Source organism: Vicugna pacos, chromosome 26 (genome assembly GCF_048564905.1).
Source record: "Vicugna pacos chromosome 26, VicPac4, whole genome shotgun sequence".
Lineage (NCBI taxonomy): Eukaryota > Metazoa > Chordata > Mammalia > Artiodactyla > Camelidae > Vicugna > Vicugna pacos.
Window position 1 is genome coordinate 16115559 of NC_133012.1, and position 26220 is coordinate 16141778.

A 26220-nucleotide genomic window follows, 5' to 3' on the forward strand; every position below is an offset into this window, starting at 1 on the left:
ATCTAAAAAAAAAAAAAGAATTTTAATGGTAGTGATGACACCTTATACTTTTCAATGATTATTATATTTGTTTTAGAAGATACTACTTTCTTCTTAAATCTCAAATCTAATTCCCAGTGTCTACATGAGGCAAATACATGTTAATTTGTTCCAAGATATCTTTTTTGCATTCTGTCTTGAGTATATCATAAAATATAGCAAAAAAGCAAATTCAGTATGTGTGTAAATTCTCTTCCTTGCAGAAATTGCTTAGATATGGCCCTTTTAGAGGCAGTTCCAACAGCGGCTTATTTTAGAGGCCTGATTCTAAGAATTAATTCTTGATCTGATATCCTTTTGGGACTGTTTGAGGAAAATGGGAAAATGATTAAAATATAAAATGAGTGCACAAAGTCAGACTTATTTTAAAGAGAGTAAGACATATGAGGATTAAACAAGATAGAGTCCTTGTCAATATACATAATGTCCTGTTATGTTGTTGAAAATTATTTAAGAGTATGTTACTTATACTTTTACTGATGTCTTCTAAGTTCTCTCTCTCTCTCTCTCTATATATATATATATATATAATTTTTTTTCTGTAACTCTTTTTACATTTTGTCTCTATATAATAAATTCCCTTTTGTAGTTGCTGTCACCACCTTGACCCTGGAATTCTGAGATCACCTTTTACAGCTTATTGTGTCTGGTGGTCCCAAGCAGATGTTGCCTGACGTAGTAAATGACATCGAATTTTTTGTGGGGCATCTGAGCACTCGAGGTGACCAGCATGGCCATACTGGGGGATAATCCCTTTCACCAGAAGAGAAGGTTGCTTCGTAAGAGGTTTTCTTTTTCCCTGGTGCATCAAATGGAGCTAAGCCAGGCCGAGCCCACAGGGTCCCTGCCACACTAATTCAGTTCTGATCTTGCGCCAACCTGTGTTCTCACAGACTTATGCTGAGAATGACTACCATCTGCAAATGAATGTATTTGCTGAGGATTCTTCCCTCAGTAATAAGAAATGGAGAAAGTTAGAAGCATTTATTAGGCAGCAATGACTCAAAGGCAGTGTCATGCATTTATGGGAAAACTCTTGTAAATCTAAGGAAAAGTGATTTGCTCACAGTGGGAAGAGATTTAACACATATTTAGAAACAACTTTCCCTCCTTTTCTGCTTTGCCTTTTGTATTTTAAAGGAGGTTATTACCCGCTCTGAAGTATTATTAATGTGTTTATTTTTACCAGCAAAAAGTAATTTTAGTCATGTAATGAAATGCCACCATTTGCTAACAATGTCTGCCTTTGAAGTAATAACTCTTTCCTTGCAGGCACAAATTATGTTATGGATGTGATACTGTGCTATATACGTGTGAGTTTTTGACATGCTAATTTATATTGACTGGCAGATGAGAAAACCTTAGAGGAAAGACAAGACTGGAACTTGGACAACTAAAACGTGTAAGGGTGATGGATTCAAAGATCAGTTTTCTGGAAATAATTATTTTTAAAATATGTATTTAAATGTGAGTTAGCAGACCATGGTTCTTCTTTAGGGTTTATGAGTGCAGAATGCCAGGACTGCCAAAAAAATGAGGTTAAGGATCAGGTGATTTGGGAGTTTGGACTGAACCGGATTCCACTCTGAACCCAGCAAGAAAGGACAGAGTATCCCAGGAAATGGTTATTAGCAGGGCTTCCAGGTGTCGGGCTAATTTCCGCAGGTGGTCCCCCATGTTCCTCCTTTCTCTGCATGTGCTTGCCACTCTTCATATCAAAAGACAAAAAATCAATCCCCTCTGCTTGAATCCAAGCTGGCCTTGTGACTGCTTTGACCCACAGAATGTGGTGAAAATGGCACTCTGGTACTTCTAAGCCCAAACCTTAAGAAGCTTCCACTTTCTTCCTCTTGGTGTACTTGCCCTTGAAACCCTCACTCTTAGAAACCAGTTGCCATGCTGTGTAAAGCCCAAGCTGCATGGGGAGGCTGAGGAGAAGAGAATCAAAATGCTCTGGTATTGCTGCAGATGAACTCACAGCATCAATGCCACTCATATGAGTGAGCCATTTTGGATACTCCAACCCTGAGCCGCAGATGAACTGTAGTCCCAGCTGCTATCATATGTGACAGAAAACCCGACCCACTGAACCCAACAACCTACAGAGTCATGAAAGACTCTGCCCCAAAGGGTACCTTCTTCTATTCCCAGAGGGGCCCTTGTATGTTGGGCATGGCCCTGAATATTGGAGTGAACCAGTCACCGGATAAGTATTCTGTATACCTGCAATTTTCCTGCCCGCAGAGAACTCATGCCTCCATAGTCTTCATCCTGTAGTAAAGTAGATTTTGCATTTTAAATGGATGGTTGGAGTGTGCTGGGCTGATGCTAGTCTAGGGGAGATATGATGCCAGGAAGGCTCTTGAGGGTGAGGTTATAAGGTTGGAGAGAGGCACTTCCCCAGTTCCTGGAGGACGATTTTGGTTGGAAAGTGACCGTGGGTAAACACTGGCTTTTATTTGAGAAAGTCTCATGAGATTTTGTCACAGACTTCTAAAGGAACCTTGATCACTTAAGCAGAAATATAGTGCTTTCATGTTCTAATCCATGTGGCAGAGAAATGTAAGCTTTGTCCAAGAGCTGTTTACATATTTATGCTTTGTGTATTTTACTTTTTATGTGTATGTTATATTTTAGCTTTTTTGACATTATGTTTTAGTTTTTCCCCCCCTGATCAAATCAAGGCTCATGCTTTTATATATAAATCTGTGGTTGTTTTTTAAATGTTTAATTTCCCCTTTAACTTTAATTTTTTTGGCTTCTTGTTAAAGATTATGTAAAAGCATTGTGAAGTTTATCTTATTTGTCCATGGAACAGTCTGATTTTTTTTCAGAAAGTGTAGGTCATGATAAAGACCAAAAAAAAAAAAAAAGAAAGTATACAATTTATGTAAGGAGAGAAGATTTAAAACTATTTGAAAATAGTTTCAAGCTTATAGAAATGTTTTATGAATAGTACATAGGACATCTGATAACCTTTATCCAGATTAGCCTATTGTTTACATTTTGTTCCATTGCCTTCTCATTTGTTTTCTTTTCCCCCACTCTGTGTATGTGTGTGTGTTGTGTTTATTTTAAATCATTTTTTCTCTTTTTCTGTCTTACACTTTTTTGAGAGTAAATTGCATTCATCAAGGCCCTAAAATCTTTGGTGTATATTTCTTAAGAGTAAGGATAATCTCTTAAAGACAGTAGTTGTCAACTTTATTATATTTAATATTGCTACAGTGAGTTTATCTCATCTACTATTCATATTCCAATTTTGTCCATTGACCCAATAATGTCCTTCATAGCCCCCCTTTTCCCTCAAGTACATGATCCAATTTAGGAACAGGCTGTCATGTGTCTTTAGTCATGGAACATTTCCACAGCCTATTTTTGCCTTTTATGACATTTTGAAGAATACAGTCCTTTTTTAAAGAAGAGAATATTTCTCATTTTGGGTTTGCCCAATGGTTCCTCATGGTTCCATTAAGGTATGCATTCCAGGTCAGAACTGATGTGTGTCCTTCTCTAGACATGATGGCCAACTGCCCCCAATGTTGATGTTAATTTTGATCACCTGGTAAAGATTCTCCAGTTTATCCCTATAATGTTTTTCCCTCACATTTGCAACTAATAAGCTGTCTGGGGAGACCACTGCACATGGAAATTTCCCTTGAGATTTGGCATCTCTTGGTGACTCATGTCTGAATTAAAGTTTAATAAGATGGCTGCAAAATGATGATTTTCTACATTCACCACTTCTTCCACATTTACCAGTCAACACTCAGCATTCTACCATAAGCAGGACACCTTTTTCCTTCCCACTAATTAAAAAAAATCTATTTATTATTTGTTTGGATTCATTAACTCTATGTTTTCGATGGTCTGTAATTCATTACTGTCTTTAATATTTTAGTGTTTAAATGATCCCAGATTAAGCCCATAAAAGCATCTTCCAGCTGCCTCCTGTGTCCTTGCGATATCCCCATTTTTAAAGCACATTCTTATTTTCTGACATAGAAGATATTCTTGGCTCATTTTGTATCCACTCTACCCTAGCCCTAAAATCAGCCATTTCTTTAAGGAGCCCTGGTTTCTTTTAGTGGGGGATGGTATTAGAGGCAAAGATCTCTGGGCACTAGTATGAGAGGAGAGTAACTTTTGTTTAAACTAGACTTAGAATACCTTTAACTCCAAATTTTGTTTAAACGCTATGGCCAAAATGATGTCTATCTAACTTTAAAAAAGACAAATGACTAATTTTCTGCCTTACATTGAAAATTATATATAAATTCAAGTGACTGCATCAGAATGAGGTGCATATCTGAGGACATCAACTAGATAATTAAACCCTCAAATAATCAACTAGATCATTAAATCAACTAGATAATTAAACCTATCTGCTCTTAAGGACGCATTATCATTTTCTTCTCTCTAGAATCTTTTATTATTAGCACTTAAAGTGAAAAATGTAATATAATTAATACAGTTGCTCTATTTAAAGAACACAAGCTATATTACTGAGTACAGATAAAATTTTGGCTGCATTCTTTCTTGATGTTTTAGAAATACTCAGGAGTTTGGTATGAATTCCTGTAATTTCATCGTGTGAAAATGATTTGTTTGTTTTTATGCTATTTGGAAAATTCTGAAATTCAGAGCATTTGGTATGTTATGAAAAAAAGTGAAGAAAGCCTTAAGGTCCAATGCTAATGAGAATGTAACAGTTCAGGATCAGAGTGTAAAAAATTAGGACCATAAGAAATCAGAATTAGAGAACGAATGTATGTATGTTCCTCTGTGACTGAAGTATTATGCCGTACACCAGAAATTGACACAACACAACACTGTAAACTGGCTGTACTTCAATTTAAAAAAAAGTGTGTGTGTGTGTGTGTGTGTGTGTGTGTGTGTATATATATATATAGAAATCAGAATTAGAATCAAATCAAGATTGAGTGTATGCCTGGGGGACATGTCATAAAACACCATGGCACAACACACTTATCAGTGATACCACGATATTGAATGGAATATGTAATAGCATCTCCCATTTCTGAAGAGCAGTTATACAATGTGGCTGAGAGCAGCTGAGTGTGTGTTTTATGTGTTGTGTGTGTGTGTGTTTGTGTGTTGTTTGCATGTGTGTATCTACATGTGTGGGGGAGTTATGATAGAGGGAAGGAATTTGCCAAGTTTTCCTGTGTTTGTGTGTGAGGATGAAGTGGATTTGCCATGTTTTCTTTTGTTATCTTGTACTTTCTACCTGTAGTGGGGATAATATTTGGAAATCTACCACTCTGCTTTTCTTTTTTTGTTCAGAGAAAATATTTTGCTTCAGCGTGCATTAAGATTATTACAGAAGCAATGTTTTACTTTTGATATCCAAAACAGGGTTTCTGAGTCTACCATAAGCCCTCCAAACCAGGGATTGGAGAGATAGAATGGGTTTTCTAAATTTATTTTAAGATTCCATTAAGATTTCCGTGATTTGACTTGATCAAAAGTTTTACTATAAGCTGTGGGGCAGAGAGAATCAGAATATCACGTCAGAGAAGTTCCTGCTGTAGAAAAAGTGAACCTTTGCCTCATAGCCTGGGGATCGCAGCAGGGGAGGGAGAGGGAGGCAGGACAAACAGGAAGTGAGGCACAGGTGTCATGGCTCCCAGCCTGGGGTGAAATGTCACAGAAGAGCCTTTAGCTAGTTGGAGGGGAAAGCTAAAGGCAGAGGGGCTTTTCTCTTGCTTGCTATTTGAACTTTGATAGGGAGACCGAAGTGCCAGGGCAACCCCCTAATAACATGGGGCTGCCACCACAGAGTCAAAGCAGCATGGTTGGGCAGAGGGAGCTGGAGCCAGCACTCTGGGTCCCTGTTTGCCATAAGGGGAAAGTAGATGGCCACTGGCTCTGTTGATAGCCAGGGCCTTGCTTCCAGGGGTCACCAATGTAAGTGGAGTAACCCTACTGCAAAGGCCATTAACAGTCCTTCAGGAGACAGATGGTGGCCACGGATGAGACTGAGGGGGTGGGAGAAGAATCAGCAGCCCTACCAGGCACTGACCAAAAGAGAACAAACCACAACCTCTCCAGGCGTATTTTAGCAGAAGCCATGTCAAGGGACCAGGGAACATGTCAGGCTGGTGGCTTTACAGCAGAAATCGGCAAAGATCCAAAGGGCCCGTGTGGACCCAAAGCCGCTTCCTTAAACTGCACATTCCCATCTCCACCAGCCACCACTGTGGATACTTGAAAGAATGAATATGTACTCCCAAAAGACAGACTCAGTTGCTGAGAGCTGTTACTTGAACTGTAAGAGACTGAGACACCACAAAATGGCACGTTGAAAGCGTTTCTCTGCAACTCCCCCTTGGTAACCCAGGATGATGGAGGTTTGAGAGAAAGATTCAATTAATCATAGAAAATGAAAATGCCGCATTTTCTTTGCTTGAGTAGAAATGTATATGACTTTTGATTCCATGACACACTCTTTGTCTGAGGGAGGGCAGAGATCATTCCAGAATCCTGGCAGGCGGTTTTTCTGACTGGACAAACCCTCTCCACTTGCTCTTATGGCTGCTCCCACTAATTTCGCAAGCCTGCAAATTGAACTGCTATGCCTGTTGCCCATGCTGTGTTATGAGACTCCACAGAGTCCTGTGTATATATTTTGAGTTTTCCTGGGTAAGTTGTCCATAGTATTCAGTTATGTGTGAAATAGATTTGGTCCCAAACCATTTGAACTCAGGAGAATTAACTGTAATTGATTCTGGGAGATAAAATATGTTTCCCCAGGAGTTGATGATTTTGAAAGGGTAGTTTTTCTTTGGGGCCAGATAGACATGAATCATCAAATAGGTGTACAATGCAGTATCTTTGTTTCTGACCACAGAATCCAGATGTAAGGCTCTGGCTAGTGGCTCCAGGTTTCTGGTCAGTCTCACTGGGTTAATAGTAATTACTAACATTTGGCTGGAGCTTTAAAGTGTTCACAGTGCCTTCATGTGCATATTTCACGTTACATGCTGCTGCTGCTGGTGCTTGATTTGTGTCTTTTCTTTCTGACCCACATACCCTGCTACAGGGTTTTGTCTCTTTTTAAGAATTTCTTCATGAAGTTGATTCAGTTACTCAAAGCTGTTTTAGAATAAGATGAAAATAAATAAGTAGAGAAACCCTTAGCCTTCCCTGCTCTCAGGGATCCAAGTTCCCTGTTTGTGGTTATAGAAGATAAACTTTTGTTGGTACGGGGAGGTGTTTTTCCTCTAGTTTGACCAGTTGCGTTCTTTTCTGTGACATGAAAATGAAGGCAAATATTATTGTTCTGATTAAAGATGTAAATATCCATAAGCACAGGAGAGAGTAAATGACATATTTGAGGTCACTTTTCAAGAACGAGCAGTTAAGACTCTGGGGTTCACCTTACTTTTTCAAATTGCCGGGAAGGATGTCTTTGAAAGCCTTGTAATCCATAGACATTCTAAAAAGGGCTCAGTCTTAGTTGCTGGCCTTTATTTCCATAGGTAGCTAAAAATGATCAGAATTGGAAAGAGTCACAGTAATCAAATCTATTTTTAGAAGCACATTAGCATGTGGTTTTGCAAACTTCCATTTCATTCCTATAAAAACTGGCAAGCGCTGTCATAAAAATACTGTCAAGATAGACTGCTTCTTCATGAGACCCAGAACTAAGCCAGAGGGATACCAGGCACCCTAGACCTACTTATAGCTGCTGCCTCGGAAACCCTACTCTGTAATTCGGTAAGTGTTTTAAAAAATTCAGCTAAATGGCTACCACATGGTGGAAAATTAGCAATCTGGGACTGAAACTTTTGTGTGGTATTAAATCCACATATGGAAAAAATTAAATATCATCCTCAATGCCCTCCATGTGTTCAGTTGTATTAAATTAAATGCTTAAAAAGTGTGACATTGTTTAACTTTTATAAGGTTTGTCACATCTAGTAAAATTATTACTGTTCCTTTGAAAAGCTTCGTGCAGGTACCTTCTGAGCGGACATCAGTCTGGCTGTCCTGTAATATACAAGTAAGTTGTGACTGGATATAGCACGAGGCAGTCCACTGAACTCCAGCCAGGGCGACTTGAACAGCACAGAATGCAGTCACTGGCGACAGGCAATGCTGCGGGAGGTTAGCCCATGGTAATCTTCTTTTCTATAGAAAGGATTTTATAAAACATACACGGTGAAGTATTTACCATAAATTGTTTCAAGAAAGTTTGACACTTTCAAATAATGACTCCAGGTATCTTACATTTCTGTAGAGTTAAACGGTTGTGCCGTGTGACATTTTTAGTCTGCATCTGCTAATGTGCCTAGGTTGCTCAATAAACGCCATAATCCTATTCATAACACTGATAATAGGGATTTTTTTCAGGAAATTTGTCACCTTAACTCCATTTACTGTGGTGCAAGAAGATATTTCCTGAGCTTAAGGGCTAGCTGCTCTGTTTACTAGAGACTGACTAGTATGTTGGACGCTTAGAAACCCAGGTGTTCCCAGGAAACTACAGCTCTGTTTCGGCAGGTGTGGTTTACAGCCCATCAGTGTCAGAATCGCCTGGAGGATTTGTTCAGCACATGAGATCTGGCTTCATTCTAGGGATCTGCCACAACTGCATGCGTGTCAAGCTCTCCAGGTGATTCTTATTCATTCTAAAGTTGGAGACTGACAGTCCAAAGCCCTTTGGTTGTAGAGAGAAGACCAGAGCTGAGAAGTTTATCAAATGTCCCAACCATATACAGCCGGTGTATGCAGCATATAATGGTGCATGATTATCTAGCAATCCTTGAGGTTTACAAATGTGCAGACGTGGTCCACATAGAATTGGTTCTCTGGGATAAGGTGAGTTGCTAAGGTGTACTGACTGACCTACCGCAAAGGCAGTCCATGTTGGAAGGAGCCTCAGTGCATTCAGATTCTTAACTTGGTGGACAGTGAACAGGGGAACTGTTTTTGCTGAAACTTGACACCTAGAGGCCTCAAACTCTCTATACAATTTATGCAGTGTCCCTATATTTCCTACATTTAGATTTTAGTCCTGGAGAGTTAAAAAGAATTTTTTTTAAACCATGGGCCAAAAAAGTTTAACCTGCTCAAATTTGTAATACATTAAACTCCCAGACAGTTTAAAAGGTGTACTTGGTTTCAAATAAAGCATAGCAAAATTTATCAAATCCAGTTCCTCCTTGGAAAGAACAGGACTGAAGTCCGTTTTATGGCTTCATACTGTGAGGCAGCCTCTGCTGGGCGAACGCTCCAGGTTCTGGTTAAACAATCTTGCGTCCTAAGAAATACCTGGGCTCAAGTCACACCTTAAGACAAGTCGGAGTCTATGACTATGTCTAAAGAAAAACAAATGAGGCGTTTTCAAAAGAGGATTTTGAGTTTTTCAGGCAAGATTATTCCTACCACCCCATGTTGCTGCTGTTCTCAGTGATAATGTCATCATGGCTTATGTTAACAATACCTTTGGCTGCCTGGCTCTAGATTTCCCCACGGAGCAGCAAACTGCTTGAGGCAGCTGGCATATGATCAAATGCTCAAAGAGCCGCTAAAAATGTAACTACCTGTAAATGTCAATGTTTTTCAAATAAGTGTTTTTTTCCTTTTATTCCAAATTCTGTGCCGTACATTAATGTCACTCGGGAGCCTGCATGATGGTGTCTGATGAGAGCACTCCTGCAGTTGCTTGTTCTCTGTTTCTATAGGGCTTCTTTACACAGCAATGGTGGAAGGCTGTGCACTGTGTGGTTTCATCCCTTAAGTGTCCCCTTTTTTGTTGTTGTCCGGAATATTCCTTCCTCTTGGGTCATCTATGAGGAGTGACTGTTAACTTCTCATGTTTAACTGTCTTTGAAGTTCCAACAGAATCATCAGAATTGAGAGATGATCCTTTTCTTTCAGGCTGTTCAGTTCAGGCTGAGTCCTGTGGTACAAAAATATTGTTTGTCATTTTTTTTTTGCCACTATTGACAAAAAATGAGCATTTACCCACCAGCAGCCAAGAGTCAATAGTTTTCAAAGAGATTAGTACAATACATGATTCCTTTGTTTATTTATATTTCTGGTTGAGAGTGCAGATGGATAACTCATGGGTTTTGGAGTCAACTGCACTTTCTAATGAAATACATGGTTGCGATTGCCAGGAATAGGAGAGTCAACCATCATCCAGTTTTGAATGTGACAGTCGGCCTCTCATTGCTTTGAGTCAATGAAGGGGAGATTATGGGGCTTGGGTCCCGTTGGAAAAGGGCTATGACTTCCTTCCCTTAACCAGGACTCTGGCATGATTGGGTCTTGGTTTTCACTTGCCAGGGCAGTGTGTGTATTGAGCAGAGGGGAGCTGTTGTATTAAATGAAGCTCGCCCCATGGCAGGGCTGCCTTCTGTCTGGCTTAGGGCCCCACAGAAAGTCTCCCTGCCATCTGGCTCCAGTGAGGGCTGAAGAGCGGAGTGCTTCTGCTGCCTGAAACCCTAACTCCATAGCCCAGATGAGATCTGCATGGACCACTGATAGTTTGTGACACTTGAATGGAAGGGAAATCAAAAAACACAGACCTGCTTCTCCACCAATTTGAAGAGTATTGGTTAGGAGAACAATAAAATATTTCAGAAGTTATATGACAAGATTAAGATGGATCATCTGTTGATTAATTAATACAGTCAAAGTCAATTGACATGTAAAGTGTATGTGGTTGTGTGTGTATATATCTGTCTATATACATAGGCATATTTATATTATAAATACATGTTATACACACATGTTATTTTAACTTAAAAAGTGCACACATATATTTGTTTGTCAATCTTTTGATATAGGTCTAAGGCCTTTTTGTTACTTGTTGGTTGGCTGATTGGAATCCTGATTGTCTTTCTTCTAGAAGGCAGCACAAGCCATTTTCCATTTCTTTAAAATGGAGTGGGGACTTGCAGAGCAACCCGAAGGCAGAATCCTTATGGAGTTTTACCTAATCTGATGACTCTTTTAAAAAGATGACTCATCTCTATTGAGCTATTCCAAAACAATCATCTCCATTTTTTTTTTAGGAACAATAATTCTCTTTTTGTACTTTTTGGCAATTTCAATAATAGTTCTTTAATTTAGGTAGTTAAAAATGTAACTAGCATAAAGGGTTTGGGTACAAACTATAGTCACCAAATAGCCCCTGGGGTGGGAGGAGAAGGAAGCAAGCACATTAGAGTGTCTGTAGCTAGAAGTGGCATCATTCAGCATGTTTTCCAGAGGACATGGAGAGTATTGATTAATAGATGGATTGTATTAAAGAAAAGTCATTTAAAAGAAATTCTATTGTATTTATTTGGAGGAGGTGGATACCTTTCACCTATCTCTGTGATGGAGCCAAAACTTCGAAAAGTGGTGAGCTAAGGACCTTTCTTAGGAATACATAGCCATGCTTCTAATTCTAACTTAGAACTAACTGTAAGCCCTGAGTGTACACAAGCTGTTGTAACTTCTTTGGCCAACATAAGCTGTCCAGGTAGGAGAGCACTAGTGGGTGGACTGGGTCAGGCTTCCCTTCTTGGATTTTGTTTTGTCCAAGTCTTACTGGGAAAGTAGACCATAGAGTGCCATTGCCTTTCTACATATGAAAAAAATTGAGACTTGACAGCCACATTATAAAAGGATATTAGTTGAATAACAGAGCTGGGGAGAACAACATCTGGTTTTGGTAAAGTCTGGCCTTTGTGCCCAATTTTACAGCTAAGCTGACTGAAGTACCACAAGGACATGACTCGTCTAGGGTCAGTTCGTCGGTCAATAGCTCAGTTGCCATCTGATCCCCAAACTCTCATAACTTTCAGCCCCATATTTTAACTATTAAGCCACATGGCCTGCTACAGAATATGCCACAAAACATCCCAGATGTGTGCTGAGAGAAATCCTTCCGTGACCCAGCTAACATCAAGTACCCTCAGGACTTTCTGGTTATTGAATGTTCTTGGAGACCTCTCCTGCAGTATTAAGCGCATTAACCCGAATGTTATGAGGATTTCCCCACATGACAGTGTTATAAGATTTTCTTATGAGGTCACTTCCTAGGAAGGCAGGGATTTAAAAGCTGCCACAACCGGCGGTGAAGCGAGCAACATGTGGTTTGGCTTTCTGTCTGTCGTTTTGAGCAAAGAAGAATTTATATAGATAAGATTTCTAAGACAGCTGATGTAGCTTTTTTTTATTTGTTTAGAGGCTTTGGTTTCACCTTGAAAACATCCTTCCTGAACATCAGAAGTGCATTTTATCCCTGAACGGTATATTAACTTCTAACATTTCTGGCTTCCAGTCATGAGGATTTCAAAACCAATTTCATATAGCACTGAGGCTTTTCACTTTTAATGGTGCATTGAGAAGACCACCTTTTTCCATTTTCTATGCTATCTTCATCCCATTAACTACTATCAGCTCTGATAGAAACCATTCCTTCTCCTTGAAAAAAATGAACCGCATACTAAGTTACCTCTTGTCTCTTAAAGAAAATATTCAGATCATGTAGATAAACCATACTGAGACAGAATATGTTGACTGCTGGTGTGCATTTCCCCCCAAACCATCACTCAAACCAGTTTTTTAAAATTTCCATCAAGGTTGGCTGATGGATTTTAGCTTGGGCCCAAACAGTGAGACATAATACAGGGCATTTCTTCAGAAACATCATGAAACTTTTATGGGACATTCTATTGTTATAAAAAAAAATTCCCACCTAATTTGTTAATTTTTTCAAAAAAATTTATGAACTTGCTGAGATTTTTTTAAAAAACACAGACTCACTTCCCTACACCTTCCAACCCTGTATGTGATTGTCTGAAACATATTTCACAGAGTTTATTTAACAAAGAACTGCCTAAACCAAACTCTGTCATACTTCTTTTTTTGTTTTCCACATGTATTTGCTAAATCTGTGTAATTTGGTAGTTTATTTCTCTAGAACACTACCGATCTTGTGTAACCAGTAATCAGCAGCTGCAGGCCAAGTGGCACACAGAGACGAGGAACATGGCAGGAGGAATGCAGGGAGCCAGGCTGTAGGATGGAGTGGGCCAGCCCAGCAGGAGACCTCAGAACTAACAGCTTAAGCACATTCTTGCTCATGTGCTTCCCTTTTCCTGGGGTGGTTCTGAGAAAAGTCAGGGTGTCATGAACAGCCTCCATCTCCACATCTAACACAGGCTTCTTCATGGAGACCTAGTGGAGCCAAGGTGTGTTTGAGATGCCGTCTATAAACCTCTTTTGTCACTGCTTCACTCTGAGGCTTTGGAAAACCAGTTTCTGTTTCTGTTTTATCCTCTGGGTCATATTCTGGAAAAAACATGACATAAGCTGAAATGATAGAAGTCAAATCTGAACCTTTCATAGAAATGGCGTAAGAGGGAATTATGCCATTTTAATAAGATAACACAGCTTTTAATCCTTTCTTCCTCCCTCCCATTCTTCATTCTTTCCTTAAATACTGAGAATCTGTTATGTGCAAGGCATGGAATACAGTGGGAAACAAGACATCAAATGTCTTATTTTAAGTCATGTGGTATAAATCTGTAAAACTCAGTCATTAGCAATAATTATATTTAATTAAATAGTTAATCCAAGTATGTAATAAGAGTTCTTTTCAATCTCCATCAGTCGTACCTTTTTACCATATAACAGTTTTACCATATAACAGTTAATATGGTAAAAGAACACATCCAAACAGTAGCGCAACTTAATCCTCAAAACATGTTTATTGAGTTGAATGACGGCCATGGGATTCAGAAGGATTTATTTGGAGAGTTTTAAAAGAAAAATATCATTTGTGATTTTCCTGATTTCCGGAGTATTTTATTATAGAAAATTTGGAAAATTCCAGAAGACATGAGGAAGAAAATAAAAATCATTAATAATTCTGCTACCCAGAGCTAGCTAATACCATTGATATTTTAATATATTTCTTCTGGCTTTTGTATATGTGTGTTTATACACAAAGAAAAAATGTTGTTACATATTTATGTAAAATAAAGTTGAGATCATATGGTCTATATTGATTTTAAACTTGTTTTAAAAATTTGGTATATCAAGCATTTCCCTTGGTTAATAAAGTTTTATAAAATAGGATTTTTAATAGACTACAGAATATGGCATCATTTAAAAATGTGTAAATTAGACTTTAAGATTATTTTAAAATTTTAGCTAGTATAAATAAATGCTGATTAAGTATCTTTATATGTAAATCTTAGTGTATGTCTTCAATCATTTCTAGGATAAATTCCTAGAAGAATTATGGAAGTTGCTAAGCAAAAGAGATAATTACTTTTTAAGACTCCAGGTTTCCTTCCACTGTATTTCAATTAGCAATGACTGAGAATAATTATATCCTACATATTCTTAAATATATATCAAAATTTTAAATTATTGTTTTTTGGAAATATTTACATAGAAACTGTATTTAGATTATGGAATTTTCAATAGATATAGTCTGAGAGAATGAATCTTGAAATATTTTTCAGTTAAATTTATGTGTTTTTCACTTTATTAGTTGTAGTGTGCAATTACACAGACTGATCAAACCAGCTAAGTCATTGAGTCATAGAGACTGACTCTGAAAGCCTTAAAGATTACGTAGGCCAATCTTCTACCAAAATAGGACTCTCTCCTGTAATATTTCTTGTAGAGGGTTATTTAGTTTCTGCTTGAACACTTCCAGGGGCTAGGAGTTCACAATTTCACTAGGTAACTCTCACCTCACAGTCGTTTATGTAGATCAGGCTTGTGTGCACACATCCGCCTTTGGGTCCTTGGAGGTGATCCAGACTTTACAGCCAGAGACCCATGTTGTTGGCTTACATTTCACAGAAGTTTTGTGTGGTACATATTATCTTCATCCCATATTTAAAAATTTACCATGAAGTAGGGACCGTCCTAAAAGAACCTAGCAAAATAATGGCACTAGATATAGGTCAGTTTCAAGTTACCTAATTATGGTGGTGTACATGGCTGTATTGGACTCTGTGCCTCTACCTCCTAGAATGATGAATTTGCTAGTAAGGGGAATGTGTTAGACCATACACATTCCCTGCAATATAATCCTGCAATATAGACACAGGGGATTGTACCATGGAAAGTTTCCTGGATTGTAGAATTCTTGGAGGAAACAGTACATTTGTGTGGTTGGCAAACATAATGACTTCTTATTTATTATTTAGTGTTACCATAATAACAGTAACATTTATAGATTACTTTTTATTTACACATTTACATATTTTGCACATTATTTTTTTCTTTGAATTCCCAAATAATCCTGTGAGGTAAATATAATAGTTATGTTATTGCCATTACTATTATTAGGTATAATTATATTTTCTTCATCCATTTATGGATGAAGTCAATGTTTTGCCAAAAGTCACGTGGGCTAGTTAACTTGAACTGAAATCAGCGCTCAAATTTAGGAACAGAATTTCTGATTCCATATCTTGAGCTCCCTTCACCTCTTAATTGACTAAGTACTTGGATGGTTCGTTCGTTCTTTCTTTCTTTCTTTCTTTCTTTCTTTCTTTCTTTCTTTCTTTCTTTTTCTTTCTTTCTTTCAGCTGAAGTATAGTCAGTTCACAATGTGTCAGTTTCTGGTGTACAGCATAATGTTTCAGTCATATATATACATACATATTCATTTTCATATTCTTTTCCACTGTAAGTTACTGCGTGGGTTCATTGTTTCTTAACGCTTATTGATTTTCGTGATTTTACTATGAAGTAAACACCTAAGAGTTCTCTGTGGGTCTTAGGATATCTTTAATTCAAGGATTATATTCAAAGCACCCTGTGGACTTGGGTCAGATAGAATATTTATTTTTTATTTTTAATATTTTTTTAGAGAAGAAGTTTGCCTTTCTGTACCATGACCACATGGCCAAAACTATTTTTTTTTCCGGATTAGTACAAATTTTATCAGAAAGGGTGAATAAAGGTCAAAATCTTTCTTGTTGGATTCGATTGCCTGTCACACTTATCAGAGAGGAAGTGAAAATCTAGAGAAGCCTGTGACTGGCAAGTGGTGAGTGTGTGGCTGATGTTGAGGAAGAAAGAGTGGGTCAAGTTGAAGAGGGCAAAGATGACCTCTTTTGTGTCTAATTAGTATTTATTTATATCCATTTGCTGTTACATTTATAAATATTGGCCTCTAGAAGGTAGAAGAGAGAATTTAGACTTCCTGAGCCAGTTATGACCTTTTGCTCCTTGAATGAGAAACACCGGAATGAAGATAAAGGTCATGCTGGAAGTGAAGTATCAAGACTTTCATCAGTCCATGAATCAGAATTTTATTTCAAACTAACTCTTCATGCTGGCACCCTCGGGTATAGTAAAACAGAGTTCTAATCAAAACAGCATAATGAAATATAATCTAAAAAGGAATAAGTTTATAGGTGAGCTTTCAAAACAGACAGGTGTTTTGTTACTTTAATAATAAAATTCTTTAACCGACAAGCTTCTTTTGCAGGTGAATTTGATCTGCAAGATGCACTTTTTTTCAGAGCTTCAAGCAATCCCATAATAAATAAGGCACTTAAAGGTCACATAAATAGAATGAAAATGGGGCTTTGAAAATCTTTCAGGTTGGAAGCATTGTAGGGCAGAGCTAATATTCACTTTCTTAGGCATCAGTGTCAATTTTTTTCTACGTAGATGAACTGATTGAACTCAGTGAATTTGTTTATTCATTTAATCAGTAAATATTTATTGAGTGCTGGCTATGAGTCAAGAACATTATTAGATCTTGTACCTTACCTGGTCCTCTACTGCCAGAAGTGGAAAAGAATAGTTAGGGTATTTGTGAACTGAAGCAGAAATGCATCATATGATTGCATTAAGTTATTTGCATAATCCCGTGTTCTCAGCCCATTGCCTCCCAGGAAATATTTCAGCTGGGTTATAATTGTGGAGATTCAAGTCCCTAATTCAAGAATTATAAAGAAATTTGAGATTTAGATCCTATGTTTCTCAATCTTTGTTCATGTTACTCAGCTTTTGAAAGCAAAGAACTGTCAGCAGATGTAGTCACTGTATCAGTGGACACTGTCTTATGGAACTGGTGCTTTTATTTTTTAAAAACTCTGTGACACCAACATTTAAAAGATAAACTGCTTTCGTAGATTAAAAGTGCATTAAATGTTGATAATTTTAAAAACTGGCAATAACATACATTTATTTAAGCAAATTTATTTTGTATCTTGCAGTTTGATTCTAAACCTTTGTCACATTCCAAGTCTAGGGTTTCTCTTGAATCATTTTTAGTATCTACAGTGATGCATAATATCCTGGTGACACATGGCTTCCTATAACCCACATTCCTCGTCTGGACCTCCTTACCACTTGGAGAGTTACTGGCTACTATACCTTTGAGACACATTGAAGAATACTATGTCTAAATTTGTTGTTTCACTCTTTCCTTATGTGATTCATAAATCTCTGAAAGGTAAACAACTTGTCACTTCTGATAGGTGGGTGTTTGGAGCCTGAGAGGATCCTTCATGGATTCACAGTAACTTTTCCTAGCTCTGAAAATTCTGTCATCTTTTCTAAGAGGTTTGGCTACATTCATATAGGCAATAAAAAATTGTAACACTGGTTACAACAGTACCTTGCAGATGGCAAATTTCTTCGGACATAGATTGCAAAAGTAATCTTTATTTATGAAATGTTAAACTATGAAGGATGTATGATCTTAGAAACAAGGAAATAGAGCAATTAAAATGGAGGTGGCTATGTTGCTTCCTAGGAACTTGGCTGTCTGGGCAGAAAAGCTGGTAAGTCTAGTTTGTTCCTCCATGGTATCTGATAACCTTTTAGCTACATTGATTCCTCTGAGGGTGTACTTGTGTTTGTGGTTGACTGCTTTGATATATTCCATTTGGATTTCAAAATACCACAAGCCAAGAGTGACTAAACTAATTTTAATCAATTGTTCACAAAAACACAGCAACCAAATGTGGGTCTAGCAAAAGAGTCAGATGTTTAAAGAAATTATGGTTTTCTGCTAACAATAATATTAAAATAATAGCTTTGAAGCAAAGCCAAAACACGGTTCTTTCTCTTCCTAGAGAAAATTCAGCACTCACACTCAGAAGTTTAAAAAAATATGATGTTTATTAAATTAAAAGTATATTTAACTTTTTTTACAGCTAATGGTATATTTCCAAAAGATATATCTATATCTGTATCTATATCTATCTATATATATCTACCAAAATAAAAAGAAAGAAAATCAACAGTCTTAATTCTGAGTACAAATAATGTGTACATAGAACCAAATGTGGGTGGCTGATATTTTAGCAAAGACTAATTATCAGCATCAAGGAGGAGTTTTTATATAAACACAGTTCTTATTGCTTGTACTCTAAAACTTAAAGTTACAAGCATAATGGAAAGAATTTTCCTGATCCTTTTGAGAGCAAATTACTAATATGATGCCTGATCACTTAAATACTTCATGGTATATTTCCTATAAATAAGAACATTTTTCTGCATGTCCATAATCAGAAATCATTTTCTACATGTCCAAAATCAGAAAATTAACATTGCTACATTACTACCATATAATTTGCAGACACCATTCAAGTTTGTTAATGGTCCCAATAATACTATTCTTTATAACAAAAGGATCCAGTTCAGAATCTTATATTTGTCATACATTTTTTGCCTCCCTCAATTTGGGAAAGTTTCTCATTCTTGCCTTGACCTTCATTATCTTGACACTTTTGAAGATTCCAGGCCAGTTATTATGTAGAATTTCCATCAGTTTGGATTTGTCTGATATTTCCCCATGATTGCATTCAAGATACGCATTTTTGGCAGAAATATCAGACAAGTGACACTATTCTTCTCATTGCATCATATCAGGTGGTGCAAATTTCAATTTGTTCCTTATTAATAATGCTTATTTGGATCACTTGATTATGATAGTATCTGCCAGTCTTCACTTAAGTTGCTCATTTTTCCTTAAGAAATAACAAATACTTTGTGGGCAGGTACTTTGAGACTTTGAAAATATCACATTCCCAATCAAACTTCGATCAATGTATTTATTTATGTCAGGATGGATTTATGATTTTTTAATTTTATTCAGTTGATGATCATCTGTTACTATCATTTATTTGATGTTCCATTTCCCCCCCTAGTTTTTGCTAGTGGGAGCCCCTTTAAATTGGCGTTTTTTCTTTTAACACATCTCTGTGTGGATACCATTTTCCCCTCACTTGGGATCTGACACCTACATCAGGTTTCCCTCCTGCCCACCTCTTGGACACCTTCTTCCCCCTGCTCAGCTCCATCCCCACCCTCCTTGTCAGTGGTACAGACTTCTTTCTTGCCCAGCCCCACCTAATGACTTTTTTTTTTTTTGCACACTCATTTATTCCAAATCTCTTAAAATTTCAATTGGAAATTTCAAAGAACCACAGAGTGAGAGATGGATAAATGTGATTAAGTCACAATATGTGTTCTTTGCCAAGATTCTTCCTTTTCAGGCCACACCTTGATGCTTTTCCTGTTCTTGTTGTATAGTTAGTCAATAGCTCCTATGTGGCATTCGCGTTAGATTTTTCTGGGTGTGGGGAACACCCACCTCTGTGGCATCCACTTTTGGGCATTTTGACTTGGCCATTCAACAGAATCATCATATCACCCCCTTTTTTTTTTTTATCACCTAATGACTTTCTGATTGAATAGTTCAGGAAGGGACGAGGAAGGTGAACTTCTTTTCTTAATTTTGTCCTTCAGTGCCTCTTCTAGATCTCCATGAATTCATCTAAAAATGCCTTTTGATCAACTATATAGTGCTGGGTACTGTCTTGGGTCTATTATGGATGGAGATGACCATAGTTGTCCCATTTAGGGAGCACAGAATCTAGCAGGGAGGCTAAAATGTGAGTACAACTGTCTGAGATCCGTAGTGCTGGTGTTCCAGTAGAGGCGGGAGAGAAGAGACACAACAGGGTCCTTCTGCCTGCAGTGATGAGGGAGGCTTCAGAAAAGAGGTTGCATTCAAACTAGTTGAGGACATTCTATGCTAGAGTGAGGCAGAATAGATTGAAAATCTAATTAGCTTCTCCAGAAAAAATTAAAGTTCCGACTTGCAACATCTGCTGAATTTCTGAGGTGTAAATAAATATGCCCACTTTCAAGCTCCCAACACCTCATGGCTGAACAGATTTTGGAAAAGATTAGCACAATCTGCTGTCCCTGGGCAGTGCAAGCCAGTTCTCACACAGTCCTCCGGAAGGTGAAGAGGCTTTCTCTAAGGGAAAATGAAGCTAGAGTGTCTTATTTTGTTCGGGCTGCTCTAACAAAATACCATAGACTGAGTGGCTTAAACAACCTTTATTTCTCACAGTTCTGGAAGTTGGGATGACTGAGATCGAGGCACCAGCAGATCCAGGTCTGGTGAGGGTCCGCCTCCTGATTCACGGGTAGCTCTCTTCTCGCTGTGTCCTCACGTGGCAGAAGGGGATGGGATTTCTCTAGTCTTTATAAATATAAGGGCGTTAATACCATTCGTGAGGGTTCTACCCTCATGACCTAATCAGCGACTAAAAGCCCCACCTCATCCTAATACTATTACTTTGGGGGTTAGGATTTTAGGGGGGGCATAAACATTTAGTCCACTGCAGTGATACTACAGGAAATGAGTCAAAACAACTGTGATTTTTATGGAACAAGTCGAACACCTACTGTGCACCAGAAGTAGCTGAGGCCATCAAGTAACGGATGGCATAGGAGAACCTGACCCAGGGAGGAGCAGGACAGAGTCCTGGTTCTGGTTACCTGGAGAGGAGATGGCATGAATGATAAGTTGTGCCCTTGAGGGAGGGCTTCCCTGAGAGCAGGCTGACAAAAATCAGGAGCATGCAGTATTGCCCCGGAGGTATTTAGGGCAGCTGTGCTGAGCAAGGGTAGAGCCCTGGTCAGGAGCTGCTACTGGGACAGGTTCACAGGTTCAGATCCACCAGCAAGCTAAGCACACAGAGCCTCGCCGCTGGAGTGCTGAGCTTTTGATCGCCTAAGGCCCTCAGAGGGATTTTTTTTTAAACATTTATACTTGTTTCTCTGAGGTAAGGAAGGGCTACCAGCTTGAATTTGGGTTAAGGGAATAATAACAGCAAATCATAATGGGTAAAAATGAACCCTCATTATCTTACAGACTGTTCTAAATACTTGACATTTATTAACTCTTACACTGTCACTCATTCTATAGATGAGGAAATTCAAGCACAGAGAGATTAAGTAACTTGTTGAAGTCGCCTAGCTTGTGAAGGTACAGCAGTAGCCTGACTCCAGAGCCCGTGTTCTGTAGCACACCCACGCTGCTACACTGGGAAGAGGGGGAAATGCAGGGAGGACAAAATACCTTATGCTCTCCCCACATGGAATCCACCTGCATAACTTAGGTCAGTTCAAAACTGGCATTTAAGTGAAAACCTCTCTCACACCACTTAATCATTTTGGAATGAGTGTTTTATAGTAGTATACTTCTGTCTTCCTTTTTAATTTTATGTATTTTAGAATTAAGATCGTCTTTGAGCAGTGTATTTTCCCAAGCAAGAATTTGAAATACCCCAGAAAAAATGCATTTCTTCATTTTGTCAAACCTTGTGCCAAATATGCTCCTGGACCAAGGAGCTCTTCTTTATCAATAGATTTAATTAGCTCAATTATTCATTTAGAATAGCTCTTTCTCTCTTGACTTATTTTGCCCTGAAGAATTTCTTTTGAGGCTGGCCTGGCTATTACCATGGAGGGTTTCATGAGGTGACAGTCAGTGTTCCAAAAGTCTGCCTTGATCTATGTGCCGTGTCCATATATCCTGCCTGACACAAGTGCTCTGGAATCTGTCTTTACTTTCCTCTGAGGTTATTGTATTAAAAAAGCCTCAAAAGTCTGCTTTTTTGGGAGAAGTCAAGAATGTATTACCATTGATGAAGGAAATTAAAGAAGACTTTAAAAAATGGAAAGATATTCCATGCTCTTGGATTGGAAGAATCAATATTGTTAAAATGGTCACACTGCCCAAGGCAATCTACAGATTTAATGCAATCCCTATCCAATTACCCAGGACATATTTCACAGAACTAGAACAAATCATAATAAAATTTATATGGAACCATCAAAGACCTAGAATTGCTAAAGCATTACTGAAGAGAAAGAAAGAGGCTGGAGGAATAACTCTCCCAGACTTCAGACAATACTATAGAGCTACAGTCATCAAGACAGCATGGTATTGGTACCAAAACAGACATATAGACCAATGGAACAGAATAGAGAGCCCAGAAATGAACCCACAAACTTTTGGTCAACTCATCTTCGACAAAGGAGGCAAGAATATACAATGGAATAAAGACAGTCTCTTCAGCAAATGGTGTTGGGAAAACTGGACAGCAGCATGTAAAACAGTGAAGCTAGAACACACCCTTACACCATATACAAAAATCAACTCAAAATGGATTAAAGACTTAAACATAAGACAAGATACAATAAACCTCCTAGAGGAAAACATAGGCAAAACATTATCTGACATACATTTCAAAAATTTTCTCCTAGAAGAAATAAAAGCAAGAATAAACAAATGGGACCTAATGAAACTTACAAGCTTCTGCAGAGCAAAGGAAACCAGAAATAAAACAAGAAGAAAACCTACGGAATGGGAGAAAATTTTTGCAAGTGAAACCGACAAAGGCTTGATCTCCAAAATATATAAGCAGCTCATATGACTCAATAAGGAAAAAATAAACAACCCAATCCAAAAATGGGCAGAAGACCTAAACAAGCAACTCTCCAAGGAAGACATACAAATGATCAAAAAGCACATGAAAAAATGTTCAATATCACTAATTATCAGAGAAATGCAAATCAAAACTACAATGAGGTATCACCTCACACCAGTCAGAATGGCCATCGCTCAGAAGTTCATGAATGATAAATGCTGGAGAGGCTGTGGAGAAAGGGGAACCCTCCTACACTGCTGGTGGGAATGCAGTTTGGTGCACCCACTATGGAAAACAGTGTGGAGATTCCTCAAAAGACTAGGAATAGACTTACCATATGACCCAGGAATCCCACTTCTGGGCTTGTACCCAGAAGGAAATCTACTTCAGGATGACACCTGCACCCCAATGTTCATAGCAGCACTATTTACAATAGCCAAAACATAGAAACAACCTAAATGTCCATCAACAGGTGACTGGATAAAGAAGATGTGGTATATTTATACAATGGAATACTACTCAGCCATAAAAACCGACAACATAATGCCATTTGCAGCAACATGGATGATCCTAGAGAATGTCATTCTAAGTGAAGTAAGGCAGAAAGAGAAAGAAAAATACCATATGAGATCGCTCATATGTGGAATCTAAAAAACAAAAACAAAAACAAAGCATAAATACAGGACAGAAATGGACTCATGGACAGAGAATACAGACTTGTGGTTACCGGGGGGGGGGGGTAGAGGGTGGGAAGGGATAGACTGGGATTTCAAAATTGTAGAATAGATAAACAAGATTACACTGTATAGCACAGGGAAATATACACAAAATGTTATGATAAATCACAGAGAAAAAAATGTGACAATGAGTGTGTATATGTCCATGAATGACTGAAAAATTGTGCTGAACACTGGAATTTGACACAACACTGTAAAATGATTATGAATCAATAAAAAATGTAAAAAAAAAGTTTTAAATCACAAGAATTTACTAATTTAAATCTATGAACAGTGATAAACATTTGGTAGAAAAAACATATAATTCTTTTAGTTCAATGCAAGGGACATAACTTTACTAACGAAAATGATTTTAATGGTGTTTAATTTTTAATGTAATTCTTATGCTATGTGTTTACATAAGTATAAATTGGTTCATCTTATTTACATTTCTTGGCCTGAAACTGCTTTTAATATGTTTACAAGACCATTAAAAAGAATTTGTCAAACCACGTAGTTTCTGCATGATTGGCATTAAAGCTTTTCCTGCTGGTTATAATGAGAGCTTTGGATCAAATGTGTTAGAAGCACCTTCTAATTAAACAACAAAAATTAAGAGTTTGTAGCAGAATGAACTTTGTTAAGACTTAAGATTTTGTTTTCTAAAGACTTATCCGAAAACGTATACAATTTAGTGACGGTAGTTCTAGTACAAAGTAGAAAGGAGCCAGAACAGAAAAGCAGCTTCTTACCTTCGCAGGCTCTCGCGTCCTCCCCGACGGGCCGTCTTGAGTTTCCGCTCCTTTGGAACGTCCGCGCCTTCTCTTCCGCGCTCCTCCTGCGCGGTGTTTCTTCACGGAAGGAAAATGCATTCTCTCCCCGACTCCTTCAGGACATTTCATTAAAGCCATAATGGACTCAGTTCTCTGCTGAGACATTTTCAAAAGGGAAGAGGGCCCTGTCCGTTCCGGCCCTCCACACTGTCGGGGCGGGTTCTCCTCAATTCCGCCCGGAGTTGCTTCCTCGGCAGTTGAGAGGGAACTTGCCAGAAGCTGTGGCTGCGACTGCGCAGGCGGGACGGCGTGGGGGGGGGGGCGTCTGTGCGCATGCGCACAGGCCGCCCAAGCCGCCGCCCAAGCCGCTTCCCCCGCCGCCTCCCAATCCGCTGCTGCCCCGAGATTGCGGCACCAAATTCAGCGGAAAAACGGAGCCCAAAAGTAGCACAGACAAGGTAGCTGTTGGTTTACATACATAACCTGATTTAATTACACAACTGAGGAAGAAAGTATATTCTTGTGGATCTGTGTATTCTCAAATTCTTAGGGCAATTAAAAAAATGACAGATTACTTCTCTAGTCTTTATCTAGTTCCGATAGTAGACTTCGATGGCCTTCTATTTACTTATTCATTCATTTAACAAAGCCCTTATCATCTCCCTAAGACCAATAATCTCCCCAAGCCCACATCATCTCCCCAAGCCCAATCATCTCCCCAAGCACACATCATCTACCCAATCAACTTAATCACCCCAACCTGCATCATCTCCCCAAGTCCGCATCTACTGCCCAAGCGCACATCATCTCCCCGAGAACAATCATCTCCCCAAGCCCACATAATCTCCCCAAGCCTAATCACCTCCCAAGCCCAATCACCACCCTAAGCCCACATCATCTCCCCAAGCCCAATCATCTCCCCAAGCCCACATCATCTCCCCAAGCCTAAATATCCCTAAAGGCACATATTCTCCCCAAGCCAGCATCATATCCCAAGTGAGCATCATCTACCTGATCCTGTGTTATGTCGCAAAGCCAGCATAATATCTACAACCCACATTATTTACACAGTGCTGCATCAACTCCCCAAGTCAACATGATCTCCCGAGCTCACATCATCTCTCAGAAATCACATAGTCTCCCAAAGCTCGCATCGTCTCCCCGAGCCCGCATCGAATGCCCAAGTCCACATCATCTATCCAGGCCCATATGTCCCCAAGCCGACCTCAAAGCCCTAAGCCCGCATGATGCCCCTAAGCCCGCATGATGCCCCCAAGCCCGCATCATCTCCCCAAGCCCACATCATCTCCTCAAGCCCGCATCATCTCCCCAAGCCACATCATCTCCCAAAGCCGCATCTCCTCCCCAAGTTGCATCATCTCCCCAAGCCGCATCACCTCCCCAAGACCAATCATCTCCCCCAGCCCAATCACCTCCCCAAGTCCAATCATCTCCCCAATCCAGAATCATCTCCCTAAGCCCTAATCTCCCAAAAAGCACATATTCTCCCCAAGCCCGCATCATTTCCCACATCAGCATCATCTAGCCGAGCCTCTGTTATGTCCCCAAGATGGCGTGATATCTGCAAGCCCACATTATTTACACAGTCCTTCATCATGTCCCCAGGACAACATGATCTCCCCAGCTCACATCATGTCTCAGAAACCACATACTCTCCCTAGGCCTGCATCATCTCCCCAAGCCCGCATCGACTCCCCGAGTCCACATCATGTATCCAGGCTGACATGTCCCCAAGTCGACCTCACCACACTAAGCCTGCATGATGTCCCCAAGCACAAATCATCTCCCCAATCCCGCATCATCTCCTGAAGCCTGCATCATCTCCCTAAGACCAATCATCTCCCCAATCCCAAATCTCCCAACAGACACATAGTCTCCCCAAGCCTGCATTATCTCTCCAAACCAGCATAGACTCCCTGTGTC

General features: G+C 39.0%; 1 long non-coding RNA gene across 1 annotated transcript; it reads right to left on the minus strand.

Moving 5' to 3' along the window:
* Positions 1–20391: 20391 nt before the first annotated feature.
* LOC140689559 (uncharacterized) lies at positions 20392–24393 on the minus strand. The gene is made up of 2 exons (XR_012064601.1): positions 24256–24393; positions 20392–20551 (listed from the first exon to the last, which is right to left on the minus strand). It is a non-coding gene; the product is annotated as an uncharacterized lncRNA (long non-coding RNA).
* Between the last annotated feature and the right edge of the window lie 1827 nt (positions 24394–26220).